Genomic DNA, 11,078 nt, shown 5'->3' with positions numbered 1-11,078 from the left:
CAAGCGAGACGGTACATAATACCATCTATATAGTAATTTATAAACATTCTCCTTGACTCTAACGCAGATGGAGCTAGATACCGCGTTACCCCAGGCTTCAGACCATTCCTCGTCATCTAAGGCCGAGCCTAGGTCCAGTTCCCATGCTTTCTCATGAGGATCACGCTGAGAGGAAGTTTCCCCAATGAGAGTAATATATAAAAGGGAGATTAGGCCCTTGGTTGAATGACGTCTGAAACATATAGTCTCGAGCATGGTCAGGGGTCTGCTAGAGAGGACGTGGCTCAGTGTGGAATGAAAGTGTCGGAGTTGTAAAAATTGGTAAAAATACCTGGAGGGAATAGCAGTACTTTCTTGAATCTGAGAAAACTGTGAAAAGCTAGTGTCCCTGGTGATATCATTCAGATATAAGATACCTCTATCCTGCCAAGGAGCAAACAATGATTTATTTGTACCAGGAGGGAATGCAGGGTTGTGTAATATTGGGATGATAGGGGATGGGGCCAAGCCGTATTTCCTATTGGCAAAGTCCCAAACCGTCAGTGAGCGGGAAACTATGGGGTGGAATGCCACATTTCTAAGACGGCAGGGTTTCGGAAGCCAGAGAAGAGAAGAGAGAGTAGAGAGACCCAGTTCGGCAGCTTCTATAGATACCCAGATCCTTCGAGATTCAGGATTGCACCATTGTACACAGTGTGAAAGCTGTGAGGCTAAGTAATATCTTTTAAAGTCTGGAATGCCTAGGCCGCCACTGTGTGTGGGGCACTGTAGAAGTTTCAATCGGACTCGGGGACGCTTATTTGCCCATTTGAATTGTGACGTGTGGAATTGTAAGAATTTGAAAACAGATGGAGGAATAAATATCGGGAGGGTCTGGAATAGGTTCAATGTTTTTCTTTAATACCTATCTGGGATAGCATATGTTGCTCTAACAGTAACGTTTTACCCTGGGTTAGCACCTATAATGCATTGTATGTGTTTGGCAGTTTAATTTATGTATTGCAATAACACATAATGTCATTTTTTGCATGATGAAACACATTGTTATCTATGTTTATTCCTATGTTGTTACGTATATACGAATTAGGTGTTCACACCAGTGGCCCAGTAGTAAAAGCATCAACTGTCCTGATAGGTATATCATATACTGTCCCCATTATTGTGACTTTTACCCGTGTAGACTCCCTCCCAGGCCTAGGCATCCGATTTTAGTTATTTTTTGACCATTTATAGTTGTACATTTTGTGTAATGGAAAGTTGTTTCGTTGTGGCTTTAGGCATGGAACGCATGCCACGCCCCTTTTTTTGGTACTTGTGTAACGCACACCCCACTTTGTAGTCTCGTCTACTTTTAAGATCATTTAGTAACATTAGACTGTCCCCCTTGTGCACCTTCACTGTTGAGCCCGTGTGGTGGGAGAATTAAGTCTCCCCCACACTTAGGCCGAATGCCCCGTGTTTATGTATAGACATCTGTGTGGCTTTTGTTGTATTTTTGCGTCCCTTCCGGCCGGGTGGAATGCATATCCGGCAGGTGGAACGCAAGTAGTTCATGCCCGGGGGGGTACGGCACCAGTGACCCGTTTGACTGCTGCGGCATGCGCGGCACCTGTCATTCTGGCTTGAGGGGATTGTGGACGCACCGCCCGGCGGAGTGTGCCTGGTGCAGGTCGCGGACTTCATGTAGCGCTTTTTACCTATAGCAGGATGGGTTTCTTTGGTGCGCCCGGGACTTCCGGTTACTTCCGGTCCAGGACACTTAAATAGCAGTCCTCGTGCTGTCAGTGGCGATGCAGCACAGGGACGAACTTCTCCTCCTCTGATAATTGTAAGTTATGTTTGAATTTCTGAGTTTGACATAGTGACCTACAGGTGATGTATTTAGATGTTTATTTTCTCCTTGTTATTGGTTATACAGCTCCTTATGTCTTTCTACTGCCCTGTACCTGCATCCAAGTAGCAGCGTCTGTGTGATCAGGTATGTTCAGTGTGACCCCTCTATGACCTCTGGTGGGCTGTTCATGTGGTCTGGTGTTTATGACTTCTTGCTTTATTTGATCTCATAGAGACGTGACAATCACTGTCTGTATTCATGACTCTCATTTTGGTGTCCATACCTGCTACTCCCTTTGTCCATTATACATGATGATGGAATTGATTTTAGGTGAGCTTTTCATACTGTATGATGTATAGGTGGTGACACTATAGGTGGAGGTGGTGCGTTTACCCATAGCAGTGGTCCCCGTCACACATGTCTTTCTTTGGTGATGGGCTGAGCTGCCATTATGGTTATATTTAGATTGCCTGTGTTCATTCTAATAGGCCCTACACACTGGCCGATTTTCTGAAAGATATGAACGATCTCGTTCATAAATGAACAAGAACTCGTTCATATCTTTCAGTGTGGAGACTCCAGCGATGAACGATGCGCGGCCCCGCGCTCGTTCATCGCTGGTCTCCCGTCGGCTGTGCATGCAGGCCAATATGGACGATCTCGTCCATATTTGCCTGCACTTCAATGCAGCCGCGTGACGGGGGGAGTGAAGAAACTTCACTCCCCCCGTCACTGCCCCCCCGCCGCCGGGTCGCTCGTCGGCCGTTTCGGCCGTCGGGCACCTTGGCGGCGCATCGTCAAATGAGTAGGGCCCTTAAGAGTTAGCTGGATGTCATATGGCCTGGGAGGCCGAGTCCTCTAATATGTGTATCTGTTTCTGTTTTTGTTCTAGACACACTATTAATCTTTGATGAATGATGTCAATTTAACTACGATGTGTTACTGGTCTTGAGAAAGGTTCGGTAAATGGACCGAAACGTCGACAATAAGGCTTTTGACAACCTCAATAAAAAGTCTTTTTTTTATGTATGGACTATTTATATACAAGCGTGAGTGCACCCTCCACTTCGTGGAAACACTGCTATTCGAGTAGACCGACTGGGTCTATTGGGAGCACCCGCCACGTTGGATGCTATGAGATGAGAGTGCAGGATCTTCGTGGATATATATATATATATATATATATACATATGTGTGTGTATGTATGTATATATATATATATATATATATATATATATATATACACACACACACACACACACACACACACATACATACGTCTAAAGGAAACATCAGCAGCAGAAATTCATTACCAACTTTTCAAGGTGTGCGCTGATAACGTCATGTCACAGATACAGATTTGGGGGGTGATTCCGAGTTGTTCGCTCGCTAGCTGCTTTTAGCATTGCACACGCTAAGCCGCCGCCCTCTGGGAGTGTATCTTAGCTTAGCAGAATTGCGAACGAAAGATTAGCAGAATTGCGAATAGAAATTTCTTAGCAGTTTCTGAGTAGCTCCACACTTACTCACAAATAACGATCAGTTCAGTCAGTTTAGTTCCTGGTTTGACGTCACACACACGCCCAGCGTACGCCCAGACACTCCCCCGTTTCTCCAGACACTCCCGCATTTTTCCCTGAAACGCCTGCGTTTTTCCGCACACTCCCAGAAAATGGTCAGTTTCCGCCCAGAAACACCCACTTCCTGTCAATCACACTACGATCAGCAGAACGATGAAAAAACTGTGTTACGACGTGAGTAAAATACCAAACTTTTGTGCTAATTTATTTGGCGCAGGCGCGCTGCGTACATTGCGCATGCGCAGTTTGCGACGAATCGCTCCGTAGCGAAAAAAAATAATGAGCGAACAACTCGGAATGACCCCCCTGGTGCGGTGCCTTCGATAACAGTAGGACAGACGTTCAAGATGAGCAGCGATCCGGCTGGCCAAGCATGTCCACCTCAGGCAGCACAATACACAGGCAGTTTCCCTGGCAGGAAATTAGAATCAAATGGAGAATATTACATTTGCGAGGTCTTGTTACCTTATTTATTGAACCTCTCTCTCTTTTATATATGAATATATATGTATATATATATATATATATATATATATAAACACACACACGCACGTGCTCATGGGGCCTGACTCAGATGTGGCTGGATTTAGTATCGCTGCTGCTTTCTTGGAAGCAGCAGCAATGCTAGCATATGTTAATGCAGCAGGAGGCATCTGGTATAAGCGCATGTGTGATCTAGTGCTGCGCCCTAGGACTCACTTGCGACACCATCTGCTGGCTGAGTGACCCATGAGGTCATGCAGGCCGGCTGCCGCGGCCCCTTCAAAGAGGCCAGGAAATCTCTGTCAGAAGATGGAGAACCTGGCCTAGGTATGCTCACAAAATGGAGGCAGCGTGCAGTCGCCGCCCCCTCCCCCAACTGGCTGCAGACTGTCAATCACAAGACATCTGCAGCTGCCCTGCCTCTGACAATGGGTCCGGCCATCACTATTTTGCATCGGATGCCAGGATTGCTACGGGATTTGAGTCAGGCCCATAGCCTAGTAATTTGAATGATTCAAAACTTGTGCAAAAGTAAGTAATGAGTGTACTTTGAAATGAATAAATAAAGCTTAAGGCTGGGTACACATTCCAACGATGGCCAATCGGGCCAATGGTCGGGACACATCATTATCAATTTAACGAACGATGGAAGGATATGTTGTTCAGTCCTTTATTAATACGCGCAGCAATAGCTCAGTTGGGAGAGCATTACACTGAAGATCTAAAGGTCCCTGGTTCGATCCTGGGTTTCGGCATGTTTAGTTGCTGTATTTTTTACCTGCTTTCTCTCCTGCTGGTACAGGCTCATCTCTATCTATGGTCGCCAGCCCCAAGTAGTACAATGATTACTCCTTCGCTACTTACATCTAAGCTGTATTATGTTTTGAGAACTGTGTTGCTCTTTGTTACCTGCACCCCATTTTTGTTATTTATTTACTGTTATGCTAAGTTTTGTCTCCCTGTACTGTCCTTTGTACGGCGCTGCGAAACACTTGTGGCGCCCTATAAATAAAATGTAATAATAATAATAATGCGATATTGGGGGTCATTCCGATTCATTCGCTGTGCAGCGATAAGGCAAAAAAACGTCACTTCTACGCATGCGGCGCAATGCGCACATACGACGTACTTTTATAACGGCCGATGTAGGCCCTCATTCAGAGTTGTTCGCTCGCTAGCAGATTTTAGCAGCATTGCACACGCTAGGCCGCCGCCCTCTGGGAGTGTATCTTAGCATAGCAGAATTGCGAACGAAAGATTAGCAGAATTGCGAATAGAAATTTCTTAGCAGTTCCTGAGTAGCTCGAGACTTACTCCTACACTGCGATCAGCTCAGCCCGTTTCGTTCGTCACAAACACGCCCTGCGTTAGGTCAGCCACTCCCCCGTTTCTCCAGACACTCCCGCGTTTTATCCTGGCACGCTTGCATTTTTTCTGCACACTCCCAGAAAACGGTCAGTTTCCGCCCAGAAACACCCACTTCCTGTCAATCACACTCCGATCACTTCAACGATGAAAATTCTTCGTTCGGACGTGAGTAAATCTACTAAGTTTTGTGCTAAAATACTTAGCGCATGCGCACTGCGTACCATGCCTTATTCGCTCCGTTGCGAAAAACGGCAACGAGCGAACAACTCGGAATGACCCCCGTAGTTTCACACAGGGTCTAGCGTAGCTTTTCAGTCGCACTGGTGGCCGCAGAGTGATTGACAGGAAGTGGGCATTTCTGGGTGTCAACTGACCGTTTTAAGGGAGTGTTCGAAAAAACGCAGGCGTGCCAGGAAAAACGTAGGCATGGCTGGGCGAACGCAGGGCGTGGTTGTGACGTCAAAACAGGAAATAACAGTCTGAAGTCATCGCAAGCGCTGAGTAGGTATTGAGCTACTCTGAAACTGCACAAAAAAAAGTTGCCACCGCTCTACGATCCTTTCGTACGCACTTCTGCTAAGCTAAAATACACTCCCAGTGGGAGGCGGCATAGCGTTTGCACGGCTGCTAAAAACAGCTAGCGAGCGAACAACTCGGAATGACCACCATTGTCCCGTTGGCCGTGCAGTACTGCTGACTGGAAAATATTGCATGTAACCGGCAGAAGCGCGTAACAGAGTGTACACGTCAGACTATATGAACGATTTGTCATTCCAAAACGGCAAATCGTGCAGATATTGGCCTGATGTGTTCCTGCTCTGTTTTCATGGTCTCCGTCACTGTCACTCAGAAGATGAGCTAAATGATAAATGGACCTTGTATGATTATGATCAGTGGTAGACCACCTAGCAAAATCTGCCACCCGCAGAGACTGCCTAGCAGTGGAAAGTGACTCCACATAGGTAGCGTTCCATGCAAATCACAGCCAGACCCAAGGGGATTTGTTTCCTACCCCTGGGACTGCCAGTCCACCTGCGATAGCAGAGAGAGCGCTTCCGATGGGAAGCTACACCCTTGGTATAACGTCAGCCCTATCTGTCTTCTATGAGCTGCAGCTGCAGTCCCCAGAAGCCAGTCTATTTAGCAGCGCCATCCCAACTGCGGACAGACATAAGCCCCACCTCCCAGTGACGTCAGCCATCAATCAATGGGAGGGCAGGGAGGAGAGAACTAAAGACCCCCCAGCCAGGCAGGTAACGAGTCGCCGCTGATTATGAAAAAGCTGAAATCAGACCCAGGCACCAAAACACCAGAAAATACCATAGTGAACTATTTCAGGTTTAACGTAAAAATAATGAGATGAAAAACATTGTACAGTACATGAATAAAAAAGAAAAGCACATATCACATTAGATTTAGGCTGGTTCCAGGATGCTATCACTGTGACATGATAACCCAGAAGTCCCACGCTGGCTTGGAGGTCCTTTTTTCTGGTTTGCTACACTCACATATATAATGGAAGGGATAGATGGCACACTCCAGGAGACTGCAAATATAAATAATTGGTTTAGTTGCAATCACCTGGAGTGCCGTCTATTCCCAGGATTATATCATCCTTTCATTCTGGCACCTGGAGACCATATTTTTTTTGCTGGGAAAGACTATTTTGTTTATATATATATATATTTATATACAGTATATACAGTCCAAGGGCCGGCACTTCACTTTCTAAATAGCTTGTCCTGGTGCCCTCTCAATGTAGAAGTTGATTCATATGCAACAAGGTAGTAGATGGGAGTCCCAGGGACTGTACACAAACTGATCAAAAGACAACTTATAGGCTTTAAGTTGGTTTGTGTACAGTCGCTGGGAGTGCCATCTACTACCATGTTGTATATATGGTAAAGATACAGAATATAGATATATACAGTATGTAGACGGAGGCTATCCAATAACCCCTGATCAGCTGACACGAGACGTGGCTTATCAGGGATTTTGTTTCTCTGGGCTGTTTATCTCGAAACCACACAGGTTTCGCTGAACCGGTGTGTTTTCGGGAGAAAAGTAATTTTTTTACGGGCCCATTTATCGTGATATTAGCGCCCAGGATCGCATTGCAATATGCGGTTACATCAACAGGATGTAGCAAGAAGCACCCGCAGGGAAAGCCGTCCCTGCAATGTACTGTGAGCTGCCGGGGCTGCTGCAAATCCGTTGTCCGCCGACCACACATGCAAAGTGGCCATTTCCATAGAGGGTTCCGGGGTAACTACATGTGCGGTGAGTAGCCCACAGGCTACCACCCTCTGCAGATGGCTACAGCAGGCGGTAGCTGTGGAGAGAGCCGGATTAAGGGGGGGGGGGCCCTGGGGGTACGTACCACGGGCCCCCCTTTCTAAAAGGGCCCCTGCCATCCGCCACAGATCGGATCTTTCTTACCTATCCGATCTGCAGCGCTCCCAGCTCCCCGCAGCACTGGCAGGCAAACTAGCAGCCACCAGCAGCCGGCGCCACATAGCAGGCATTAGTACAGGGCAGCTGAGCGACGGCTCAGCTGTCCAATAGTGTCTGAAGCAGCAGCCTGTGGCTCAGTCATTGGCTGAGTGCGCAGGCTGCACAGTGAGTGAAGGGAAGATGGAAGACATCCCTGGCAGCGTGGAGGCAGAGGCTCTCGCTCTCCTGTGCCTCTATCACAGCAGCCTAATAAGTAACAAGTAAGGCTGCCTGTATTGTTTTACCCATTTCTGCTGGCATAAATTTACACTGACTGTATGCTCTGGGTCACACACACATAGATATATATATATATTTATATATATATATACATGCAATTCAAATTAGGTCGGAGGGTGCACTCTCCAGAAATGGTCAAATACAGTAGCTTCAAATCAGCATCAGTATATTCATAGTAGCCTCATAATATATCGACGTTTCGATTCAGAATATGAATCTTCATCAGGAAAAGGCTTATACCATTCCAACATTAGTAGTAAATCAAATACAAGTCATTTGAATAAAATACAGCATCTAAACAAAGAAAAAAACACATGAGTGAATATGACTAAGCCTGCCAGGCCACCATAGAGCATAAAATCAGAGCAACAAAATGGAGGAAATTAACTACGGTCAATACCGATTATCAAAATCACTCTGTATATAGGTGGCTTTTGGGTAACAACAATACTAGGTCCACTGGCCGAGGAGCCAGTTCCTATAGACATCGACGAGCATGTGTTCGTAATAATGATTTTGGTTCTTCCCAATCGACATCTGACACAGATCACAATGAGTGAACTGGTGAGAATCCCCGTTTTTTAGAACCGGGTTTTGAGAACCCCGTAGGTACAGTTGGAAATTAAAAAAAAAATGCAGGCCACACCCGAGGCGTGGAGGTATAAGGAGAAGGGGAAGACCGAGACGGGTATAACCACTGTGTTCAAGTTATCTGATGCGCAATTGAGTGAATCCGAAATGAGTCTGTTAGCACGTGGTCTTTCTTTTGTTCCTACATCTAGGCATAATAAGTTCCAAGGTACCGTTGATCAATATAAATTCGGCCATAGTTTGCGGCTGAAGGAGTTTTTTATGAATACACCCAGTCAAGGTGGAACTCCCTCTAAATTTAAAAGACCTTCTTCTTTTGATCCGGTCTCTGGTAACGCTAGTCTGAAGACCTTTTTACGTCTAATAAAAAATGACACTAGTCGGATGCCTGCACCCAAAATATATGACAACTTATCTCCTGCAGAGAGAGAAGCTTTAAAACAGTTGAAAGATAATTCCCAACTTGTTATACGCCCTGCCGATAAGGGTGGGGCAGTGGTCGTGCAAAATTGGCATGATTATGACCATGAAGTGACACGACAGTTGTCTGATACATGTACCTATATGCAGTTGAGTACTAATGCCATACCTAAATTAAAGATCAAAATTGACCGATGTTTGAAGGTAGGATTGGATGGAGGGTGAATGAACGAAGATCTCCTAGCATACTTAACGGTTGAGCATCCACGTTGCCCTATAATGTACACGTTTCCGAAAGTCCATAAAACTTTATATAATCTGCCAGGCAGGCCGATCATCGATGCCGAAGGATCCCTGTTGCAGCCATTAGCTGTCTTCCTCGATAGCATTCTTCAACCATTTGTGGTGCGAAGTGGTAGTTACATTAGTGATACGGGCAATTTTTTTTAAGCAACTGGGTGGGTTACTGGTCTTGACGGGTGTACATTGTTGGCAACAATGGATGCATGCTCGCTATATACCGTAATTCCCCATTTTGAAGGTTTGGAGGTCTTACGTGAAGTTCTTCAACAATCCACTACCTTACCTGTGCCCACTGAATATATTTTGGAATTAGCAGAATTAGACCTTAAATGTAACCATTTCAAATATAAGGATACGTTCTATATGCAGTCATCAGGGACGGCGATGGGGTCAAATTTGGCCCCTGCTTATGCAAATCTGTATATGACACAGTATGAGAACTCATTCATTTTTCCGAAATATGGGCATCACATTGGTTTTTTTAGACAATTCATTGACGATGTAATCCTCCTATGGAATGTGTTAGAAGACGAGTTTAAGTCCATGGTAACTGAACTCAACAATTTGTACAGTCCGATTAGGTTTACATACACTGTATCTGCATCAGAAATAAGTTTCCTTGATGTATTCATTTTGATTCAAGCTAATCAACTGGTGACTGCTCTCTTTCGTAAACCTACAGATAGGAATGTTATTTTACACCTTCCTTGAAGGAAAACCTTCCGGTAACTCAATATCTACGGGTTATGAGAATTAACTCGGATGACCACATGAGAGATAGTCAATTGAAAGAGATCCAGGAGAGGTTCCTCCAATGAGGGTATACTACCAGTACCCTGGATCGCTGCCTCATTAAGGCAAAAAAGATATTCCCGGGAGGAAACATCGAGGTCAATAAAGCTGCAAACCGTATGTTGTTTACCACTAAATTTGACAACTGTTCTAGTATTGTCCGCAAAACTATCAATAGGCATTGGCCCATTTTAGCATCCAACCCAGGGTTACCTTTCACAAAGATGGGCCCACCAATGATGGAGTACAGGAGGGGACCTAATTTAAAGCAGCTCCTTATACGACCCACATTAAAACCTGGTACGAGCATGGACCATATACAATTAATGAAGTCCAACCCGGGTAGTTTCTCGTGTGGAGGCTGCACCACATGTCGAGCAATGATTACCGGTCCTTACTTTGCACATCCCCACACGGGTAAAAAAATGAAGATCTCCTATCATCTACACTGTCGTTTAGACTTTGTAGTGTATATATTGGTATGCCCATGTGGTTTATACTATGTAGGGTTCACCACACGCCCATTCTGAGATCGTATGGCTAACCACAGAACGTCTATACACTCAGCCTTACTTACTGGGGAAATGGACAAACCAGTGGCACGCCATTTCTTGAATTCTAAGCACCAGGTTGCTTCATTGAAATGTAAACTCATCGATTGGGTTCCATCTTCTGCATTAGGGGGCGAGGATACAATCATGTCGAAACAGAGGGAGAGCTTCTGGATCCACAAATAGGACACAGTTTCCCCGAGGGGAATGAATGAGTACAATAGTCTAAATATTTTTCTCTAATTGAGTATAAAGCCTGGTTAACACTGGCATTTATCTATTATAATGCCGTGAGAGGTATGTGCACCGGGGGTAACTTGCTAGTGTGAGTATCATGTATATTTAATTTAAAAATGAAGTGGTTTGTTATATGTACACCGAGATTTTATACCTATGAGTATATGTGTATGTATATATTTGTAT

Source organism: Pseudophryne corroboree, chromosome 7, assembly GCF_028390025.1.
Source record: "Pseudophryne corroboree isolate aPseCor3 chromosome 7, aPseCor3.hap2, whole genome shotgun sequence".
In the NCBI taxonomy this organism is placed as follows: Eukaryota; Metazoa; Chordata; class Amphibia; order Anura; family Myobatrachidae; genus Pseudophryne; species Pseudophryne corroboree.
This window is presented reverse-complemented; position numbering follows the sequence as displayed.